At 42.5% G+C, this 23,928-nt stretch overlaps 1 protein-coding gene and 1 long non-coding RNA gene across 3 annotated transcripts in view; one reads left to right on the top strand and one right to left on the bottom strand.

The window, feature by feature from the left end:
* FGF12 (fibroblast growth factor 12) overlaps positions 1-23,928 on the top strand; it is a 224,307-nt gene that overhangs the window by 13,668 nt on the left and 186,711 nt on the right. The window lies entirely within an intron of this gene.
* On the bottom strand, positions 16,578-21,653 carry LOC116791582. 2 transcript variants are annotated; one of them, XR_004358787.1, is made up of 4 exons: positions 21,570-21,653; positions 19,665-19,798; positions 18,344-18,577; positions 16,578-17,474 (listed from the first exon to the last, which is right to left on the bottom strand). It is a non-coding gene; the product is annotated as an uncharacterized LOC116791582 (long non-coding RNA). The 2 variants fall into 2 exon arrangements; XR_004358786.1 differs by having other exon boundaries at positions 21,540-21,622.

The following is a 23,928-nucleotide window of genomic DNA, read 5'->3' as shown; positions in this document are numbered from 1 at the left end:
TTCTTGGTGGGACTGAAATCCTTCAGTATAAGAGATTTCTGTAACATAAAACATTTTGTACTTTTAAATGTCAAAGAATCTTTATGAAGCTATGAAAATGTTATGAATCGTGCATATAATCCAACTCTTAATTTTAAAATCTATACATTTTATAAAATTATTATAGTGACCTTATTTTAAGTTTAAAATAGTATAGTTGATTTGGTCTAATCTGCAAAGTTTCCATGCACAGTAAATCTAATTTTTCATGCAGAAAAAGATCTTCAAAGACAAATATTTGCAGTAATAGAAAAGGCAACATAGTGAAATGATGTTAAAGAATATTATTCTTTGGATAATTTTTTCCTTTTTTTTTTTCTTATGGCTTATCACTGGAGGAAGATATCCAGGACTGTGTGTGCTTCTAACAGGTGGCTAGTTTTAATCACCTTTCCATGAGGGGAGAGGATTAGGAATTTTGAATTATAGGTTTGGGAGAGATTTTTATTGTTTGAGGTCTCTCAGGTACTAGTTAGCCTGGTTTTATGGGTGATGGATGCATTTGGGACTGTTCCAGAGAGATCGATGAGTCCATCTCACCAAACCCTGCTGAGGGCACACCACTAGTTAGTTAGTTACATAAAAGTGTACATTTGCCATTGAGAAACAAAGGGCTCAAACCAATAAGCACCTGTATCAGTGGGTGCTTTTCCTGTATTTGCCTTGTCATGTTCCCTTTGATTTCTGCTGTCACACCTATCCTGGCACACCTACCTGTGCCAGCAATAGAACTGGCACCTCTCAAGTGCCTGGCACATCTCGGGAACTTAATGCATCTTACACTGCTGACTGCTGGTGCTCAAGCAAAGGTAAAGCCTCTAATGCTCTATACATTATCTTGTCTGTTCAAGTAATGTAGCCATTTCACCAATATAGGGTAGAACTCCAAGAAATCAAAATCCTTTTCTGAAAATGGTACATTTTATTCTGTTGTAAAGCCTAGTCAGGAACAAGCAATGCCAGCTCCTTATGGTGTAAGAGCACATTTGGGGTATTGCAGCTCACCTTGTATATTCAACAACTGTCCCAAAAGTCAATTAGAAATATTAGCATAGGCAGAGCCTTTCAGCTCTGAACCATCTCCTGAAAAGTTCAAGTCTTTCAGTACTAACAGCTGTCCAGAGTAAGAAAAGATGGAATAGGAAATTTGTGGCACATGAAGTCAATTCAACATTGAATTGCTTTGTTTTGATACTTCTGTTCAAAAGCAGCTCAGCATCTCAAGGATGTTCAGGTGTCATATGTTCATATGACATTTAATGTTTTGCCAAAAGAGGTCAAAAGCTTCGTTCTCATCGACTTCAATATTTTTTTCTAATGACACATGGCTTTTGGAGCTGAGTCTGGCAGCTGGAATCCATTCTATCTTCCCCTCAAATCAGTCTGCGTGGTGAAACACCAGCCTTTGTGACATGCAACACTAAATTGTTGCACAGCTCTTCGCATTCTTGGGTATCAGTGCTAGAAAAAGGCAGCCAAGTGCTTTATCAGTGTTACAAAGGAAAATGAGGCACAGAGTAGAAGTAACTTGCTCAAGGTCACCCTTGAAAGTGCTGGGATAACTCTCATTCTAGGACAGGAATAAAACACCTTTTCCATGATACTCTGAGCTAGAACATCAGAAAATTCATATCTTTAATGAACGACAGTGAGACTCCTTATTGCAATGTGAAAGATGTGGTTCTCCAGGGATTTTCCCTGAATAAGAGAATGGGGCTGTGAACCGCAAGTTAGAAGCAGTGTGTTAGTAGGGAAAGGCAGCTGAATTTATTAAAAGTATTCTTCAACTATTTTTGGGTTAGTCAAAGATGTCAGAACATTCTTACTTGGCCCTGTATGATACTTCACTGCAGTTACCCTGATGAGACTTTCTCATTGTTTGAAAATGCAGGGTTTTTCTTGCATAATTGGAGGGGCAGGGTGGAGGTAGAGGTCCAAAAGACAATTCTCAGTAATGGTAATACAGAAAGTCTGAGGGCTTGTTGAGGAAGCAGCTCTGGAGCTGGTTCATAAGCAGATGATTTCTCTGAGTGAGGATATTATTGCCCTCCTTTGGCATAAAGAAATAGAACAACAGCAAGTCAGCACATGCTTCTAGCACTTATGATTCCTGGGGTTTAGGGGCTTGGAGGAAATGTTTTCTGATTTTGACCCAGCTATGTAAATATCTCAGTGTATATAGAAAGAGATTACAAGATGCTGTTCTGAGTCTTAAATGAAGACTTTTCTTGAGTTAAGAGAAAGCTAGGTCTCTAGGGTGTTCAATTTCTTCCTCCACCTGCAGCATTCTGACCATTCCCCTAGGAGTACTGTGGTCCTTACAAACTGGATTTCAGTACCTGCAAAGGTCTTGGCTGCCTCCGAGCATCAGCCTCCCCGGAGAAGTAACGCTGACACAGAAGAGGAGTACGCTGAGGACAGAGCTGTGCCTTTGGTCAGGGTAGCAAGCATGGAAGTTGTGCTTTTGGAGGCATAACCCATCCTTCAAAGCCAGCCTTTGAACTGCTACTTCAAAACCAACCTGCCTGCTGGAAAATGGTTACATAATGCAGACTTAAACGTGTATTCTTCCCAGAGATGGGTGTGAACTGCTCAGCGATTCAGAGGTGAGTGCATGTTCATTAGGATGTGCTTTCCAGTAGGTAGGACCTGGCATCATTAGTAGAAAGGGATGCCAGTAGAAGTATCTATATGTAGGTGATATTGCTATCTGTTATGGAAAAGGATTTATCAAATTACAGTGTTTATTTCTGTAGCCTATACATAATGATATACTTTGCAAAAAGATAATACAGCTTCCCTGGTCCCCCAGTTTTTTTGAAATGTAGCAATTCAGTAATTTGTTAGAAAGCCTAGACTTAATTTAGAAAATAAAAGGAACATGTAGGCAGATTTAGTTTTTGCTTTTACTCTAAATTGAAATTGTTCACTCTGTGGTTCAGTGTCTCATGGTTGATTGCTCTGTATGGAAGATGGATATTTCTCAAAGATCTATGCACAGTGTTCACAACATCAGCTGCTGTCTAATTTCTGCTCAGACAGTATTGAAAAACAACAAACAAATGGGAAGACACTTCTCAAAACTTGAAGGAAAAGGTTCAAGATAACGACTGCTTTATAGTGTGTGCTTTCTTCAAAAAGCAATGTATGCCAGCAGAAATGATTTCTTAAATTTGTGTAAATCTGTCCTGCTGGCTAGTTATCTTCAGGGATTGCATTCAAGTGCCAATCTGTTTCTTGTGTAAGTCCAAAAAGCCTGGTTGTGTTCAATTCCACTTAGAAACTAGGCAGAAGCTCAGGGTAGACATGAGAATGCTATTGTAGTTATATTCCTTGTGTGAACTGTAGGTTCAGGACCATAGAGTATTAGTTTAAGCTCTGGATGCTTTCCTTGTGATAGTATCTCAAAACCAAAGGATTGTGCTCCAGTTGGAATGTGGGTGGTGGTCCTTGCTCCACAGGGACAAATGAAAAGCAAGTTTATCCTGGGCTAAAAACTGGGATACCTGAGTCTGTACAGGGCTTGTGGGCGCTCCTGCTGCTGTATGAACTAGTCATACAGCTGGTGCAATCTTACTTTTTTCACAAGCTTTTCCTAGGCCAGGGTCTTGTGGAACAATGGTCTGTACTTGGCTGCTCTGTAAGTGTATTGCACTGTAGCAACCCCCCATTGCTTGTGCTAGTACCTGGTTGGGAACCTCTCCAGCAAAGGTTGGGGTGTGCAGATGGAGAGTGGGATGCTGGGTGGGTTTTGGAGTTGTCTGGCTCTTGGTTGGGTTCGAGGTAGATGCAGGGCCATGCTGTGGTGGGCTTGCCTCCTCCCAGATCTGCAGCTCTGCTGAGACAAACCCTGGCTGATGTGCAGAGCCTCAGGAGAAAAGCTATCAAAAGTGTCAGCTCTGTGATATGTGCTGTGGGACAGGACAGCTGTGCTTCTATTGCTGCCTTACCCTGTGCCAGCACTGCTTCTGGAAAGCTGTTTAACCGTGTAGAGACTGACTTAATCTCTGGCCCTGTGTGAATGACAGAAAAGAGGGTGCCAGCACTCCCAGTCACTGAGTACCAGGATTACAGACTAGCTTGCTGCTGCACTTCATCCTTGGGCTTATTTTTGAATAGGAAACACTACGTATAGTTGTTTATACATTTATATATTTATATATTTGCAAGGTCTTTTCTGCAGCTCAAGCAACAAGACATTAATGGATGTTTCAAGAAATCACTTCCTCTGTTGGTTACTTGGGTTTATTGATTTATTTTGAACTACTACTTATTAGCATATTATGTGGAAGGATTATATTGAGAAGTATCTGATAGATTTAGAGTTTCTCTCCTTTCAATCTCTGTGCAGTCATTTGAGGAAACAGGCATGACAACCCAGACCTTCACTCATTTGTAGGCCATCCTGCTTGCTATCGTGACAGGCAGTAGCAGGGATGCCCAGTGGGACAGGGACACAGACATTTGGTATCCCTGTCTGTCCAGTCCAGGAGAGTTTATTCCCTGTTCTGGCTTTATCAAGGGTTGGGAGAGCCAGAGCCCTTTAGATGTTTCAGAGAGACCTGGAGGTCACTGACCAAAACCAAGCTGAGCTGAGGGTTGTAACCAGTAGGAGAAGGGACATTTCCTTTGGTGAGGACCTGCCGCTTCTCAAAGAGCAGCAGCAGTGCTCTCTGTGCACATGGCTTTCCTACTCTTTCTGCTAAGAGAAGAAAAGAAACATCCACAGATACACCTGAGTATCCTGAGGCGTTCCCAGTGAGCTGTTGTTACAACATACTTGGTTTGAATGCACAGAGAAGAGGGATCAAGTTTAGTCGCAAGTGGCAGGAACTACTGTATTTTTTTATTGCAGGGATTTAAGTGTGAGAAGGTCAAGCAGATAAGACTTAATGGCACACAAGCCATTGCAGTTAATGGCAGACTAGACAAATTTAAAACCCCCATGTATTTGATGCTGTGTAGCTTGAGCAGTTCACAAGCAACTCGGATGCATTTGGCCAGCAGAGTTTTAGCGATGACTTTCTATCCACTCTTGAGATAACTGGAGAAAGAACAGCATCAAACCCCTACCCCGAGTTTGAATTGCCTGAGACTTGTATGCACATATCTTGCATCCTTCTCGGACACCTCAGAGAAACTAAATGAGTAACGCACAGCCCTGAGGAGAGAGGCACTAATTGTTTAGGAATAACCCTTGCTAAGGCAAATATATTTTAAGTAGAGTCTCAAATGTCTGCCTCTGCAAGCAATTTGCCTAAGACACCCTGATAGGCAGGTGCTGAGCTCCAGTAATTCTTTTGTGTGGTTATGATGAGACTGCTTAGGTCTATTGCAATATGCAGTACAGTGTGGTCAAAGAAATTACAAAATCATTGTTTGTCCTACAGAATATGGATCTTTGAAAGCCTATTTTCTGGCAAGGCACTTTGGAGAAGTTTTAATGTGGATCTGAGCACTGTCTTGGCATCGTATGTGTGTTTATACTTTTGCACCCCACAGAGTCTCATTTGTTAAACAAATTAGTGTCCCATGGGTGACTCTTTAGAAAGTGAAGTCATCCCTGAGTAGTTGATACAGCTCAAGCTGCCCTGAAATAGGAGAAGAATGTCCTCATTCTTGCATGCTTCTGGGTTTCTTCCCCTCAAACCTTGTTTTGTGCTCTTCTGGGAAGTCCTAGAGACTATGGTATAGCATTATTGATGGTGACAGCTAGGCTCTCTTCAGAAGAAGGGAAAATGGTATTTTAATTGATTTGTTAATTGCAGATCAGGGTCAAACACAATGGAAAAGTAATTGGACTTATCTTGATCTGTTTTCATATTGGGTAGGTGTCTCTGTTCCAGCATTCATTAGCTGCTGGTACCCCTGTGCTGTGCAGTGGGACAGTGGCTTTGGGGAATGAAACAAGCTGGGATTGTGCGTGGGCAGTGCCCACTGCTGATGGAGCACATGGTACCTGCCCTGGCAAGAGGTCATGAGCTTCAGTGTTGGGTGGCTGCTTGTTCAGACAGGCTTTGCCAGTGCAGGATTCACACATTTCCAAGGTGTTGTTTAGAGAAGTGTGATTACCAGGCATAGGTGTTGCTAAGCCTGGGCTGCTCTGGTGTCAGGACGGGCAAGCACTGCGTAGCTGTAGAGAGAAATATAGGAGGGGGATGGGGAAAGGTGATCAACTGATTCTCTGGTTTGAACTCCCCAAATAAGTCTGAAATCTATTTTATTCTGCTCCAAAAGAATAAGTTCCTTGCCTGGGAATTAACATGGCTCTGATGCTATTCTAGCACCATAAATGGGATTGAGGCTGTGATGTTCTCTGCCCTGGAGAGTCACTGCCTCAGAAATCTGCTGGGGCTCTGCAGTTGTCACTTCCACATTGTATCTGCATCCTCAGCCTCATCAGTGTTTCAGTTTGAAGCAGCACAGGCTTTTGATCATAAACTATTTTACTTTCAGGACAACATGAAGGAAAGGATGTTATGCTTTGCTTAGAGGAGGGGAGAGGGAGGTCTATGGCTTTGTGTGTGTATTTTTACAGCACACTGAGCTCAAACCTTCTAACTTAATGGGACAGATTTGCAAATTCACACCTGCAGATTTTGCCTTCCCAGCCGGAGAGCAGCCTGCACCTGCTTCATCTCGCCTGAGAGACCAGCAGCTCAGATCTGTAGATAGTTTTCTCTCTCTGATAATAAAAAAATGCCTCATCCTGCAGCACGGACCTCCTTTAGGGGATAGTAAGGCTCCCCCATCAGGTGAGCAAGGGCCAGAAACAAAACCCTGCCCATCTGTACTGCAGATACTGTCACAGCAGAAGTGCAGTGGAACATGTATAAGACACTGTTGCTATCTAAGCCCACATATATCCAGATTGTCAAGAAAGTAGGTTTTTGGTTGGTTGTTTTTTTTTTGCCCACATGTAAGACATCAAGGAGCTGTACTATGCATCTGCCCATAAGTCTGGCCTTGTTTCTGCTTCTTTCTAACAGTGGTTTGTGCATTGCATTTTTCTCTGAGATGACTAGCTCGGGCTCCCATAACCATGGAAACCTGGTTTGTCTTCCCTAATAGCTTCAGCTGAACTCAACATCTGTCTGCCTGGGAAAAGGAAGGCTGCAAGCTACAGGTTAGTTGCGCAGAGCTCTGGGGATGCTAAAGCCCTTGAGCACCTCTAGAAGCATCCTTGCCCACTAGAATGAAGCAGGAATGCTGAGATAATGCTTGAGGGAATTCTAAAAGCTGAGCCAGGCAGGAGGGGAAAATAGGGAATGAAGGAAGGGTCTCCTGAGGCAGGAAGGTGTTATGAAGCTGCGTAAGAAGTTGCTGCATTCTGGTTGTCTTGCTCTGTTTGTGTTGGCTAGACATGCTGGGCATGCTGGGCTTTCTGTTGTGACTTTAAAGCTTTAAAAAGCCATTTTCCATTTTAAGTTAGAAACCCTTTAAACAGCTTGTAGCAGAGGAGGAAATCAGTGTATAAGCTCATGAGCATAAAATAAGCTTTGAGTTGGGGTAAGTGCCTCTCTTTGGTAACAGCATGGCTTCATACAGCCTTTCACTTAGTTGTTGGAAGAATGGCTGCTGATAAATGTTTCTCATAGCTCTAAATTGGTGCTAGCAGTGCTGCTAGTCTGGTTAACATGGGGAAGAGTGGGGAGAAGTGTTTTTAAAAAGGCTTAAAAGCTAATTCAAGGAGGTTCTGCTGTATTTCTGCATAGATACGCCTGTGTTCCCTATGGGCTGCGGTTTCAACTTTTCTCTTCGACACTTTCTTCTTTGAAGAACAGGTACAGCCCTGGACTCCAGGCTTCCAGTAGAAGCCCTGAAGGCTGCCAGCCTCTCAGAAAAGGCATCACATGAGTGGCCAGAGCTGTGCTCCTTTCCTGATGTGATGAGTCCTGTGTCTTTGTCTCCTGTTGGGAGCAGGCCTGGTGCAAGTTTTTGGAAGCATGTGGAAAAGTGTTGCCCACACCAGGGAGGTGCTTGGTGCAGGGACTAGTGCCAGGACGCTCCGTAAACTGGTGTCAGAAGCAGAAATAGAAATAATATTGTCCATTGGCAAGTCACAACCTCAGTGGTTCCATCTGTGACATGGAGGTCATAATATTTCACTGTGGATGCCTTAAAGGTTTAGTTAGTGTTTATGAAATGTTCTGAACTTTTGGATGATGCCTGCGGTAGAGGGCACTTACAATGGTCCCCAAATATCTTTGTTGACACAGCAGGCACATGAAAACATTAACATCTTCCCAGTGTATAGAATACAGAGATGCAGGCATTGCTTGCAAGTTAAAATCAGATGCTTCTAAGCCAAACCTTTAATATTAATTTGACAGTTATCACCTGCAGGTATGTTGTAAGAATGAAGCAAAAGAAAACAATAGCAGGTAATATCTGGTAAAATTCTGGGTTGAAGTTAGTGCCTGAACAACAAAAGCTGCTTGGGAAATTTTTCATATTTCCTAAAGTAGCTTAATATACATTCTTAATAACAGCTTAATATAGCTGTTGGTCTTAGCACATCTAATGGATCCACAGTTCTTTGTGGACATGACAAGCATAAATCTCTGCTTTCTCCATAGCAGCCTGGTTTTCGTGCCAGTTGCTGCAGTGTAGAGAAGACTGGGCCAGATTAAGGAGCCAGTATTCCAAACTCGCCCTCTCAGTGGGGACTCTGGCTAGCACAGCCATGCAAGATGTAGCCTCATAATAACAATATGCTTCACAGAAACAGTTTTTAGTTTTCTGGCTCCTTGAGTGTCTGGTGAGCAGAGAAACAAATGCTTGTCTCTTGCCTCCAAAATCCAAGTAAGATCTTGGGAATTGATCCTGCCTGTGTGCATCCACATATATAGCAACTGCTGCAGGTTATTTTACTGGCAGTTAAAAATCAATGGTTTTTTTCCCCATAGCTTTTTTGGTATTATAGGTACTTTCCCACTCCTTGTTTACACAGAGTGAAATGATCTGAATACCTGGATAGCCCCATCTGTTCAGAGTACTAGTCTCTATTTCCAACCTGGACCTGAGAAACCTTTTCCTCAAGTAAATTTAATCAAGATTGCTTCTTCTAATTAATCTTCAATTAAAGTGCATTTATGACTAAAAAATCCTTTTTTAAAAGAGCCAACTGGGAGCACTTTTTTCCTGTAGGAGCTCCTGGGAGTCAGCGGTTCCAGATGTTGGCTGTGTCAACTGTCAGAAGTGCACCAGAAGTACACTGAGCTGTTTCAGTGCTGTTAGGTGGTACCCCAAATTGCTCCAGGTCTGTAGTTTTGTCCTCTTGTACTAGAGATTTCTCTGGTAGTACAGAGCAGCAGCTCTGTTTGTCCAGTGACAATGGACTAGAATATACATACTCTGTGCTTATGTACCTACACATATGTATAAAAAAATGTACATGCTTATTAACTACAACAGCAGCTGTTTACCACACTGCCCATGCAACTGATAGGATGTAGTGATGGCATATGTTTCCTGAACTATCTCTGGTAGCAAATTAGCTTATTTAGAGCAACATTTCAAATAGTAGTTTGTTTTTTCTTTCTTTCTCTAAGTTGACTCTAGTATTTATAAAGTTGTGCAAGTAAATTCAAATCTAATCTGTCTATTAACATTTCAGAACTGAGAGTGAAGCTTTAAAAATATTCAGTTGATGTAGCATAGACATTGTTTCTGCTTTGAGGTGGAGTTATTTCCTACACCCCCACAAAGTTAGACCTTCTGAGTTGTGCTAGAAAATATCTCTTCTGTCTGTACTTAAGATTCGGACAATGACTTTGAGCTGAGTCTCAATAGTGGAAATGGGAAAATGAGTGGAAGTGCGTTCATGATGTACAAGTCGGCATCAGGAACTGGGCAGGTGATTCTTATAGATTCATTGATTTGAAGTTGCAGGGGTGACTTTGGTTTGCTGGGGCTAATGAGAGATGTTGATTCTGTCTGCTGAATTACATTTTCCTTGTAACCTGTTTCTTGCCAACCCAACTCTATTTATGGATCAAAGGGTGAATGAATGATTACTGTTTGGACTATGTTTGTGGAGCTGAGGACCCCAAGTGAATGTTGATGCAGAAGTGACAAATCATCCCGTGGCTGCTGAGAAGAATATCTGATGACGACTTCAGCTGCAGTGCAGCTCCACTTACTGTTAATATTTCTGCATCAATAAGATAATTGTAGTTAAGAAGTTATAGTTAACAGTCAAGTTCAGCAGATTGGGAACTTGGCAAGGAAGGAGAACAAGCCACTGGGGTGTTTTGGGGACACCCTGGTAATAAATTTGCCTCTCCACTTATTTGCTCTGTTACTTTGATCAAGTCTGTCCCTTTACCATGCTTTTGCTGTGCAGTAATGTTTTTTTGATTCCCCTGTTGAGATTGCAAATGCTTGACAAGCACTGTCCCTTCTTATGTCTGTCTTACGTCCTTTCAGTCCAGATTCCAATCGTTCCTTCCTGAGCTGGAAATGATCAAGAAGCAGTTATGATATATAAAGGAGCTGAATGTGACCATCTAGGGAAATTTCACCCCCCTTCAGGGGACACGTCTATGGAGTGTTTGAAAATGGTTTACAAGTTTCTGTAATGTGTAATAACAAGCTCTCTATAGCTGAGGAAATCTGGAGGCGGTGGATTGATCTCATTAATGCATGAAATAAGGGAGCATAGAAAACAATGGGCAAAGCTTGAACACCTTTAGCTTCCAGAATTGTTGCAAGCTCAGGCCTCTTCATCCTGTAGCCTGAAGCCAGGTAGAGGTGCCTTTGGCTCATTCAAAACAGCTCTAAGCAGAAGTGGTTTGTAAAGCTCTGCATGTGGCTTAGCTCCTCTTTGCAGATGTGCAGCCTCCCTTCAGTGTCTTTAGAGCTGCAGCACACAACTGCACTGTGGCAGCCTGAAATCATTGGTCAGGTATTATTGGCTATCTTAAATTACAGCCTCTTAAATCATATTAAGAAATTAAGGTGTAGTTACAGATGCTAAAGCAGGTGTGTTGCATCTGAGCCTAAAGCATGTAGATGATGCCACATGCAGAGAGATGTAAACCTGATACTGTCCATTATAGAGGGTGAGGACTGCAGAGACCTAAGCAGGTATGTAGCTTTACTTGTGTAAAAGACAGCACTGATCTTGGCCTAATGAGATAAAAACATGGCTTTGCTTAAAATGTTCAGTTCAGACATTCTGTGCTGTGCTTTGTAGTGCAGGTTAAACCCAGTTACTGCAGCAGCTTTTGGACTTTCAAGGTATGGATTGGCTTTTGGTGTGTCATAGTATTTCCAGCTAGAAGAGGATGTGTGCAAGTACTTACTTTGTCAACATGCTGTGTTAAAGGAGCATCTTTGATTTGCCGGGAGACCTGTTATCTGGGTTTTCAGTTTATAGTCCAGTCTTGATTTCAAAACATCCAGCAGCAGACAGCTTAGCTTGTACAACAGAGCAGCCAAGGAGAAAAGGCAAGGAGCTTCTCTACTTTTGCTGTTGGCTTTTTTTCCCCCTTATTTTGGAGCTCAGCTGAGTCTGAAGCTGTGCCTTTTCCAGGAGTGAGATGCCACTGATGGGCTGCTTGCCACTGGCTGGGGGACATGGCTCCTGGCTCTGGCTGCATGATAAGGTTGCAAGTGCTGAGCAGATGCAAAAAACTGCTTCTGTGAGCAGAGGGAGTCAGGGAGCAAACCAAATGGATCTGAGTTGTAATGCCAAACTTTTGGCTGTTCCGAGGTTTGAATTTTGTGTGGCTTCCAAATGTATAGATGTGGTTTTTTTTGGAGAAAAAGTCTGAGATACCCTGTTTTTAAAGGTATTGTGGGTGTCCCCATGGGCTTATATCTGTCATTGCTGCCCTGGGTGGGAAAATGTACAATGAAAAGGTGGCAAGGTATGGGCAGGAATTTTCTAGTGGTTGGGAAATGTAGTTAGTGCCTCTTTGTAGAAATGAAGTTGATGATGCTTTGAAAGGTAACAGATTTGATAAATGATTGCACACTCTTTTAAATGCAATTAAAAACCATATGAAGAGTCTCAATTTAGGCATCCTCAATCACCAGTCACTTCTGGAAAGTAAATAATGTTTAATTTCTTTAGCAGTGCATACAGAGCTAAAGCTATAAAACTGAGTCTGGAAAAGAGCCTGATAAAAATCTATTGTTCCCTCCCCAAATCCAAACAAGCCAGAAAAACATCTCTAATTAAAAAATTAAAAGGTTCCTTGACTGGCTGACTGCTTGTGTGTTCTTTAAAATAATAGATAATTTTCGTCTTTTCCTCTGGCAGATCTCTTACTACATACTGTCAGCACCTCCCTTGCTTTACTTTTAAAGGAGAACCGAACCCCCATTTTCCTGTTTTAGAGGGCACCCACAGCAGCTGAAGTTAATAAAAATGAAGATGATATAAACCTAAACCCATAGAGCTTCCACAGCTGGATGAAAGGTTAGGGTCTATGAATTTTAAAGTGTATTTTGCCCATGTGTTTTCACCTTCTAGTAGTTAAATTGCATTAGGCAAAGCAGATACTGAAAGCCCTGGATGCCCATGGTTAGTGTGGGGGCTTCTGCTCAGAGCAGCACCCAGAGGTGACAAGCATCCCTTGCAGGAAGGAGATCTCTTTTTATGCTCTGTCCAGCCCTGTGGGATGCAATAACGTGTTCCTGACCTGCATGGATCTTGGAATCAGTAGTGAGTAGAGTGCAGCTCTGCTGATCAGACCTTCATGTGTTTAATTAGAGTAACTTCTTCAGGTCAGGTCAGGACTAGGAGTTGGTGGCTGCTCCAAAATAGAGGGGGAAAAGAATCACCTCCAGCTGATACAGCACAACCTTCCTCTTCTATGAAGAGCTGAGGGTTGTGCTGTTTCAGATGACTAAAGGCTCACATGGACTGATTGCAGAAGCCAGAGCTCATGTGAGCATCTAGTGATGATGCTCCAGTTTTGTTTCCAGTTATTTATGTCTGCTGGTGCTTTGGAAACTTCTTTGTGGGTCTCAGCTACTATGGAACCTTATCAAGGAGACAGATTTAAGCCTAAAAATTCAAGGGCTCTAGAGACTGAAGTCAATCTCTAAGGGAAATGCAGTTTTCCTCAGCTTAAAATAACTTTATAATGTCCTTTACTCTCCAAGGTCTATTTCAAGGCTCTGCCTGGGTTTGATTTTGACTTGTGCAGAGCCAGGCTCCTGTGAGGAAGGAGGGCCAGGAACTTCAGGGAAGGCAGTGAGGGGAGGGGAAGGAAAGGAGGAAATGCTGATAAGGGTGATGAACAATTTCACCTTCAGGAGTGATGAACTGTAGGGGAGTTGGCTGCATTGAGGGTCTGGCACAGCTTCAACATGCACACGTGGGGATGGATCAGATGAGAGAAGTGACTGCATTTATTCAATGAATTTACATGAGGTGCCTGCGTTGCCAGAGAGGGATGGGCTCCCTCCCCCTCCAAAACAGCAGTGGCTCTGTGAAGGAACACAGGAATGAAGCAGCAGGCTCGGCAGAGGGACAGGGCAGGGAGTTTTTTAGTGGAGCCTTACCTGTGGAGGTTGCTGCATGGGTCTGTCTCTTACAAACTGAATTAATAAATGGTCACACATTGCCAGCCTGCTGCTGGCTTCTCTATAGGCTGCCTCTGCCTCTAGCCAAACTCTCTCTACTTCTCCCTGAGACCTTCATACCTAGAAATCCACCAGTAGCTTTTTGCACATCTGATTTGAGGTATTAAGTTCTGCTCTGTAGTTGTGTTTCCCTTAAAAGCAGTGCCTGTATGCAGTGTGTAGGGCAGAAGCATTGATTTGCACTTAAGTGTGTGGGACAGGAGAGGAGGAATAGGTTTGTACCAAAAGGTTGGAGCTACAAATGTTTTCATAGCACGTGGTGAGAGAACTGGGGCTTGAGGTGGGGAGTCCAAGGAACCTCATGCATCCTTTGGACTCTCCCTCAAAGTATACTACACTTCAATACCAGCTCCACTTGCTTCTGTGCTCTTATTCTTTGCCCTGAGGAAGTGTCCTGCCACAAACCTGTGGCACACAGGAGCCAAAAGAGCTCGTTAAGAAAATATGCTGAAGAGCTTAGGTTACCAGAGAGGTTACAGACTCCCCATCCACGGCAGTGTTCAAGATCAGGCTGGATAGGGCTCTATGTAACCTGGTCTAGTTGGAACTAGGTGGTCTTCAAGATCCCTTCCAACCCAAGCCATTCTATGATTCTACTTATTCCTTAACCCTGCTGGGTTATTAAGAAGGTAACTGTTAGATAGGCTGCCCAGGCCTGTGACTGGGATGTGTTTATCCTAAAGGCCACTCCCAAGAGTTATTCTCAGCAAAACCTATTGAAACAACTGGTCTACATTGGGGGTCTTGCAACTGATGCTCTGCTCCCTCAGCTTCCAGAGCCAAAGAACATTTGAAAGAAAGCAATATCCCCTAATCTTAATAAAAATAAGTTACAATAAAAAAATGACTATTTAATTTTAAGATGGGATTTCTCTAAAAAAGGATTATATAGGTGTTGCCTGACTACATGGCCCAGGGTGATGCAGAATGTGACCTGAGCTGCAGCTCCATGGAGTTCAGGCTCCATGTGAATGCGCATGTTTTAACTGCAATAGTCACATTTTGTGGGAGATGCTGAGGGATGAGGTACTGGGATAAATACCAGCTTGGTGGGGGAATGCTGGCCAGCCCATGGTACAGCAGAGAAGCTTTAGTCTTAAAACTTTAATTCCTGATAGCTGCCAGAATGACAGAGCCTGTCCCTAGAGACACGTCACAGTCCCTTCCATGGAGTGATGCTCCTGCTGTAGGGGTCTCATGGGACACACAGAGCTGCTCGTGTGAAGTCTGTGCTATGAAAATAATTCCCTGGCTGCTCTGAATTAATTCCCTTTTTTTAGCTAGAAAGTTGCCTCTGAGTAGGAGGGGAAAAAAAATCCTGCCATCATGTTTTTAACTTGTGATGGAAAATCCAAGACAGCTTTCACTGTCCTGCATTCAGCCTTACTGGCAGGTATCAGAACTGGTAATACTGTCAACATGAGCATTAACTCATAGAGTTAAACATCATAAACATGTCTTGGTTTGGGCCTGAGTTTGTCTGATTTTCTGGACAGAGCAAATTTGCTGGATTTGCTAAAGGACAGAGCTCTTTGATCGAATTTCTGTTCCTTACGTAGGTACTTGTAAACTGTGATCAGATTGTCCTATTAACCTTCTCCCTTTGTTAGGGAGAACAGATGGTGCTTCTGGAGCCTTTCTCTAAGCTGAGCTTTTGGTCCTTTAATCATCCTTTTGGAGGTTCTTTGCACTGGATCCAATTTTCCAATATCCTTCTTGGATCGCAAGCATTAAAGCTTAACATAATTTTGACAGTGTTAAATGCCACACAGTGATTTATTTTTTATTTTTTTTGTGCATCCCCCCAACCCAAGCCTCCCTGAGCTCTCTTGATCACTAGACCATTCCAGCACAGTGTGCTCAGCTTCTCTAATTACATGTCGATCATGAAGTTTCTGAAAATCAATGGCTTCACAGGATGCTGTCCCCATGCATGTTGCTCTGTGTGTGTGTCTGTGTGTGGCAGTACTGAAGTCTATACTGTGTTCTCTGGTGGAGTTTATTTAGACATGTGGATCTGTTGTTCTCTTTCAGTTATTTTAGCAGTCCCACATTGTTTGCTATTTTCAGGCTTGATAAGTAATGATTATAGACTCTCTTCCACTCATTGACATGTGTTTACACCATAGGGCCAAGGAGCAGCCTCTACCAAGCCCTCAGTAGGAACATACATGTATACCTATGACTATTTAATCACCACTGCATGAAATTATTTTTGTCCATTAATACATATTTCCTCATCTTAATCAAATCATTATGTAGCGTGAAGCTAAATTCTGTATAAAAAGTTAAGTGTTATTTAATTGACTAAAATCATGTTAAAGGGTGGTATTTTATACTTCTTTTAAAAGTCAATAATACTAGATACTGTGTGTTCTGGAGAATTTCCAATTTACACAGATTAATTTTATCATACTCAGTTTTCTGGATATCATTATTAGGATTTTCTATTTAATTCTTAAAATAGCACATCAGCAAGTTTTATTCCAGCTACTGCGACTTCTATGTGCCCAACATATTTAAAATTGATATCTATAATAGAGTGTTTCGGGATGTTCTTTTAAAACTGTGGTGCAAGTCATCCAAACCTGCTGAATTTAAGTTCTGTTTAATTAGCTGCACTTTTAGATTCTGCTTAGTTGGTAGTAGAATAAGGAGTGCAGAACTGATGATGTAACACGTGCATACACCACTGAACTGCTGTCCCTGTGCAATGAAGAGTGTTAAAAATATCTTGTAATTTTTTTGACCCCTACCATATGGAACAGATTGAAACAGCACTGTAGTGCTGTTTAATTGCCTTAAACCCCACCTTATATGGTCCTTAATTTTACTAGATAGATTCACTACTGGACCTTTATTTATTAAAATAACAGTTCCTAGTTTTTGGTTCCTTATCATCACCTTTCCCTTTGTGCAAGGTGATATGTGTGTAATCCTGTGCTTCCAAGTGGCTCATTGTTGGTCACAGCACTTTTGAGTTAGTATGTTGTCGTCTGAACGGTGGTGATAATGTCTGGGGAGCACTTCAGTAACAGCCATGTGGGACCTCTAGTTCTTCTGTGCTGAAATCCCTTTCAGTATCTCAGTTTTTATTCTTATACATTCTTGATGATTTTTAAAGAACAAGAGTAAAATCTCAGTTTTATCTTTTATCTGAGTTATCACTGACTCAAGGGCACAAAATACTGAGAGTTGTTGAATTTCTTCTCTATTTACTATTCACAGATACATTAAAATCACTGGTTTCTCCCCATTCCTGTTGTGTGACAGTCTGCCAGGATGCAGCACTATTGAGGAGCGGAGTTTTCAGAAATGAGCAATCCTGGCTCCTCTGGTGTGTTGTAGTCTTCTGCTGCGTAGACAGATAAAACTAATTAACCTAATAGGAGACACACAGAGAGGAAACAAATCCTGAGGTTTGTTTGCTTCAGCTTTTTTGCTTGGCTATCCATGTTTTGCTGTTGGTCTCTAGTGAGAAAACCAGATGAAAACCTTTCATTTACCAAGGCATACATCCCGCTCTAACAGTTGGTGGAACATCATTGCACAAAGTCTGTGTCCTCCGTGCCCCACAGGGTTCCCTGGTTGAGCACTTGTGGGCTGAGAAAGATGCTTTTGAAAAACAGAGAGGAGTTATCTTCCACTGAATCACTGAGATGTGGCTGTATGCAGCGAAGCACCGCTATTTGTCCCTTGGGATATTTGCCAACCAGCTTCACAAGCCCTGAAACTTGCATTGGGGTCTAATAGGACAGCAGGCCGTTCTGTTGTTCTCTTGCCACCCTGAAGAGCACCCCATCCAAGGTTTGAAAGCTGTCAGTGCACAGGGCCTGTGGGGATGAAATACGTGCATTATGAAAGCACCATGCATGGTTAATAGATAAAACCAGACTTCACATAGTGCATTATTCCCAAAATGCATAGCTTGAGCTCCCCTGTTAGTGTGGTGTATAGTGAAAAAATCAGCTAATCCACAGCATCTACTGAGCACACAGGCTTGGGGTAGGGGAGCAAATGGGAAAAGACTCAGGCATGCTCAGCTTGCTTTCTCTGTGAGCTGAAATGATTCCGGTTGTTTTGTGTTGGGCTTGAGCTTAGGGTTTCCTCAGCTTGGTGTAAACAGGGTTCCTTGATTGTCTTGTGCCTTATTATTCTTTGAACAGCGAAGGAATTCTTTGATGATTTGTGTGGCACTCAATTAATGGGATTTTTATAACTAGAATCAGCTGATTTGCAGAAACAAATAGAGAAAATATTTTTAAAAGGCTTCCTTTGTGAAAACCACGTCTAAGCGTTAAGAATGACCTTGATATCAAAACAACAGATACATCACACAGCTTCTAAGTTAGCCTTTCTGAAATCTCATCCGTACTCTCCCTTTGAAGTAGTTCTTATAAGGATTATCTCCTCCACCCTCAGCCTCTATCCTCCATAATTGAAAGTTTATACAGCAGCCATGTGATTTTAATATGGGTAGTTGGCAAATGTGACATCTTTAATTCTCTCCCTATGCCAAGATGTGATGAGAATGAAGATGTGAATTGTTACATTTGATAACTGCAAATACCATTAATGTTGCTGCCAGACAAAACAAGTGTTCAAAGTTGCAAAGATTCTTTTTATTCTCCCTCTTTAATTTTGACCCTCCCACCTCAATTGGGCAGAATTGAGCTGTGGTGAGCTCAGTACTTAGATCTACCTGCCTGATGCTGCAGAAGGTTCGCTGTGGGTCTGAATGTCCCACAACGAGCAGGTCTGTTAGTTCTGTGGTATTTGTACGTACGCCTTCAACATGTACTCTGCTGTAATGTAGCTGTTAACCAGTAAATATATATGGAATGAAATATGGCCCTTGTCAGTGCTGCTGCTAAGGTGCACTTGCAAGTCGGAACCCTTGAGAGTAACTGCAGGTGTTGCCAAGCACATGCTGTACCTGCAAAAAGGAAGATGTCCTTTGGAAAACAGTCTCAGATGGTGGGTGGTTAGGAACTGATGCTTTATATTGTAGTCCAGTGCAGATGGCAGTCACAAAGAGCATTTTTTCTCTTTTGCTTTTTACTATTTTTTCTGTGCTGTAAGTGTGCTTCACCTGAATGTGTCCTAAACCTCCAAAGCAGTATTGGAGAGGGCAGCTACCATTGTTCTGTCTCCTGGCCATAGACTGAGGATACTGAGTCTCTATTAATTAGAGCAGTGTGGCATGATTTCTTCATTCCCTGAACAGTGGCATGCACTGTAGAGTGCTGTTGGAATCTTTTCTTCTACCAAAGACATAGCTACAAGCTTTAAACTTAATGTAGCAAATCCAAGACTTTAAAGATGCCTTGGAGGTCTCATTTGTTATTGCAGATGGTGCTTCTGGTGTACAATGATTTATGAGAGATGGCTACTGTCTGCTTTGGAGAAAGGACTCTGTGCCCATGAGCAAGTCTCTCTGACACCCTGTTAGCAGTGGAGTGTGAATTCATTGCAGGATAGATGTATTACTTGCGGTAAATGGTCTTGATTCGAGATTGCCTTCAAGAGCTGTATTTTCACCATGCTTAATGCTGTTTGACATCAGATTTTTGGGATGCTTCCTGCTGGAGCAGGATGCAGGTTGAGTGTTGGGTACAAGACGTGCCCAGGAGCCAGTCAGCCCCAGCTGGCACTGGGCTTCTGCCTGTCTTCAGGAGGGAGCAGGAATATTCATTCCTGGGGTTTGGTCTCAAAGCTGTGTGGTTGCTATCACAAAACTACCAAACACTGAGGTTTGGAGGACTCTTGTTGCTGGAGCAGCTGTTGGGTCCAAGGATGTGTGTCCTGTGATGCAGTTTTGTAATCCCCTGGATATAGGGCAGGTGTCTCTGAGCATCATCAGGCTCTTGCTGCAGACCTGTGCTGACTGTGGCCAGAAGTCTCACTCCCATGTCCCCCGTCTCTGCTGTGCTTCTAAATCATTGATACTACAGATGATGTTCTGGGAAACGGGTCAGGAAGGAAATTCCCCTGAGCTACCCCACAGGGGGGTGTGGGCTCACCTGTGGGAGGTGATTGGATGGTGGCTGCATCCATCCCAGGGCAGCTGCACTTGTCAAGGGAGATGTGGAGGGGATTAGTGAACACTGATTTCCCTGAGTGTTGTCAAATCATAAAATCATTGATTCAGGAAACCCTGAAAAGTGTAAAATGATCAGTGAGTATGAGGATATCGAGGCCAGGTAGCTAATACCTGTGGTGTGTACCTAGATACCTTTCCCTGTCTCTCTGCTAATACCCTGTAGAAACGATGCTGGTCTATATAGCCTATCTTTATGCTGAGAAGGGAAAAATCTAAATAAGCTGGAGTTGTGACAGTTCATACATCCTGTTAAACTTCATGCTCCTCACGTGGTAATCATTAGATCACATACCATGATGCCAGCTCTAGATTTTTATTTTAAGCGTATTAATATCTCATTTTCTTCTTAATGCTTCTCTCTTGTTCAGAAGAACAGGTCTTGGCATAGAAGATAAAATGTATTTGTTTTCATTGTTAATAAACATCCAGTTATATTCAGTGACAGGGCAATGAATCAATGCAGCAACATGCCAAATATGCCGAGGCCACTTCTTATACATGATGCTGCAGCTCCCTGCAGACTGAGCACAAGTTTCTCATGGGTGTGTTGTTTTCTGCTCAGAGAAAATTAATTACAGAAGATGATAAAGGGAACTTTTTTGCAAGCTACACATGCTGTGAGCAGAGATGAATGGAAAAGGATTTGAAAATACCTGAGTCCTCATTTTGGAAGAGGTGGAAAAATGATGTTGTTTAATTCATCCCTGGTGGGATTCTGCTGCTGTGGAGTTAATCACAAGACAGATTTGTCCTTACAGTGGGATATTTCTGTAGCAGCACAAACTTGCTTATTTGGTGGATAGAAAAGGTTTTACAGGTTAGTTATTAAAGAAGTAAGAACCAACCTGGATGCACTGTGAAAGAGATGTGCTAATGTGATTTCAGTGTGAAATGGTCCCAGATGCTGTGCTCCATGGAAAACTTCTAATGTTTTGAAACAGTTTCTAGTTTTAGGATCTGGGAGGAAAAGGTGATTTATTTTTTTTTCACATCAGTTCCCTTTTCTTTTTTTCACTTTTCATTTGAACTAGAATGTATTAAACTGTTTTGCTTTAGTTGACAAAGAGGCAAATTTCTCTTCCATTTTGTAATAATTTTTTTTCTTGTTGTTTGAAGTAATTACATTAATTTATTTTTGTCTCCAGGCTAAGAATATTCTCCTGCTCTCATTGCTGTAGTTGAACATTGGGTCCTGGAGTTTTCGTCTGTGTTTTGTAGTTTTTTCCCTGTGTGCGGACTTTAGCATCAACAGGGCTTTCTTCCACTGTGCTACTTTGATCTACACATAGGTTATGATATCCAGGGCTTTCCTCTTCACAGAGAAGAATCTGAAGAATTACTTTTAGTATGGAAATAAATCCAGTGCAGAGGTTGATGTCTGGTTTCTTTTCAGCTATGTAAACTGTAATCTTGGCTAAATTGAAGTGAATGTACTTTGTCCTTAAAAACAATTACTTCAATTATTTTTTGCTATGCTGCACTCCGCTGATGGCACGTGTGGCCGGTGGGACTTACTTAAAATACGTATGTTCTTAATATCAGCTCAAAAAGAAAACCATCTCAGCCGAAAAAAATTAATGTAACGTAAAAAATTATTTTTTTTCTGTCTGACCTTGCCTCTATTTAATTATCTCAGCTTTTGATGTTGAAATTTAGAGATTAATAATTGTAGCTGCTTGAACAGAGTCAGGGCAGAGAACAATTACAACTGCAAACAAATCTCGCTTCAGCTTTGCCTTTCCCTCAGTCAGAGCGCAGTGTCTACAGCACTGCTATAGCTGTACACATTACTCACTTTCCTAATAACTCTGGGAAAACTAATTACTTTTTCAGGGCTGTTTGCTGCCAAAGGAGGGCTTTCTGTTATCCGGTGCAGCTGCATCATTGTGATGTCAGGCCCCAGTTTATTCCATTGCAGCTGCCTCACGTGGCAGCAGCACATCAGCCCAAGCAGTGCAGAGCCCTTTGGTTAGGGCTACAAAGGGTTTTTTGGGATGGTGTTGCTGCCTGTGCTGAGTTTTACTCAGTCCTTGCTTAACCCGCTGTCCATCCCTAGTTCATGTTTGTCTCGCTCTGATACATCCACAGTGCTGTGTGAGTGCACAGCCTTGCTGTGGCTGTGATGGTCCAGCGTGTATGAGGAGGAGTCCCTGTTGCAGGTGCTGGCATACTGTGGCTGAGCTATGCTTTGGGTACTGTGTTTGTAATGTTTAGAGATGGGAGTCCCGAGACATCACAGTAATTGTGGCCATGGAAGAACTATAGAGGTCAAGTCCATCAGACCTGTAACAGCTGATGGCATGTGACTGTAGGTGTGACTTCTTGAAGGTGCTGTTGCAGGCAGACCTTGCAGTGTGTGGCACGTCTTCAGAGTACACACTGTTCTTGGAAACTAGAATTGAAACTGGCTTTGCCTTTAGGGTTTTGTAGTGGAACAGCCTGTTATAGCGTAACTATCCGAATTTCGGACTTGGAAAGCCTCTTAATCAACTCATAAATCTAATCAGAGCTGTAATTTTCTGAAAACTCAGGATTCAGTTTGGAGCTGAAGCCAAGTGTTCTTGGAGAAGGCCTAAATCTGTTGGAGAAGATGGATCCTTGAGCTAGAAGCCTTATATAGAAGAAACACCTGTCCTCACTGTTACTGACAGAAATTGAAGAGCTACTCCCCATGCTAAGCAGGTTTTATTTTGCATCTGTAGGTTTGATGGTGCTTTTCACCCAGAACACTCTTCACCAGATCAAAAGCATGATTGGGAAATTAAATGTTTAATTATTGTCTGTGGACGTGCCGTACAGAACCTCCCTCCCCAGCCCCCAAAGTTGTTTCTAAAGCTCAAAACTTTGAATTTAGGGGTCCTCTGGCTATTTAAGGCATTTTTTTTTTTTTAGAATTAAAGACCAACTGATTTGCCTGAAATTTGCAGCCCAGCTCTATTGGAGTCTGGTGGAGTTTGAGAGATGACTTAGTGTTCTATCCAAACAGAAGTGAAACCCCTCTGGGTAAGGGGAGTTCTCCTGAGTCTTTCATGCCTGCCTCACTTCATCTCTCCCTGGATTTCCATGACTCTGAAATGACCAATAAATTGTGAAGCTGTGAAGGTGCAAATAACTATAGTGCTCTGAGAAGCAGAAGCACTTTCTGTGAAGTGGTAGTGAGAAGCAGTTTCATGGCCTCTTTGAGCTTTGTGCACACCAGCTACAATTACCATGACACCACAGGTAGCTGCAGTACTTCTGTAATTAGCTGATGCCAGGGTGAACACTGGTGAAAGAAACTTTCCTTGGGAATACACTAGCTACTTACCCAAAAATATATTGCCTTTTAAAAGACATCATAGAAGGGGCTTACTCAGTCACAACTAGCACTATTTTACATGTTCTGTATGTGAAAGGAATTCTGTTTTCTAATGTAGTGATATAGTCAACTAACTGCCTCAGTAACTGAGCAGAAGGGAGTTAAGCACTGAATTTAAAACAGCCTTTAAAATAATTTTTGTCTAATAAGTCATTCTAGAAGCTGGATTGTTCCATATGCCCATGTTCCTGTTGCCACCAGCAGCCTTTTTGATCTCACATAGATGGGGGTTTGCATCATGTCATATCCTGTCACAAAGTATGACCCTTCTCCCTACCCAGTCCTATCACTGACTTCAGTGTTGCTGCTTCGTACAAGTGTGAATGGCTCAGTGTGGAGGAAGTCTTGGAGATGGGGACAAGGCCTGAACAGAAGGATGTTTCCTCTTTTCTCCCTTGGCTGCCAGCCAAGCCATCAGACGAGATGCAACCATTTTTCCTTGCCCCTTTATTTGCTCTGAGTTTGCCTGCAGTATTTCAGAGCAGCTGATCTCTGTGCTGAGCACACAGCCCTCTGCTCCCTGTCTCTCACCTCATGCTGTTGGCTGTGCAGGGTTTTAGGTATTGGCAGGAATAACCAAGTTTTGATGCTGAAGGGAGGCTGGTGGTTCAGGGGGCTAGAAAGGTAGTGTCAGCCCTGAGCATCACAACCCTGTCCTCCTCAGGGGGATTCCCTGTAGTCCTGCACTGTTGACTGACATGGACTCTGGGCATGGGCAGCAGGAGCTGTACTAGCAACTTGCACCCAAAAAATACTTTGTATTCACTTTGGTCTACTTCAGGTGTTGTATCAGGGTATCTCCTGACACTAAACAATAGGGATTGAA

Source organism: Chiroxiphia lanceolata, chromosome 10 (genome assembly GCF_009829145.1).
Source record: "Chiroxiphia lanceolata isolate bChiLan1 chromosome 10, bChiLan1.pri, whole genome shotgun sequence".
Taxonomy (NCBI): Eukaryota; Metazoa; Chordata; class Aves; order Passeriformes; family Pipridae; genus Chiroxiphia; species Chiroxiphia lanceolata.
Note: the sequence above shows the minus strand (reverse complement) of the source record. Positions and strands in the feature narration are given on the sequence as shown.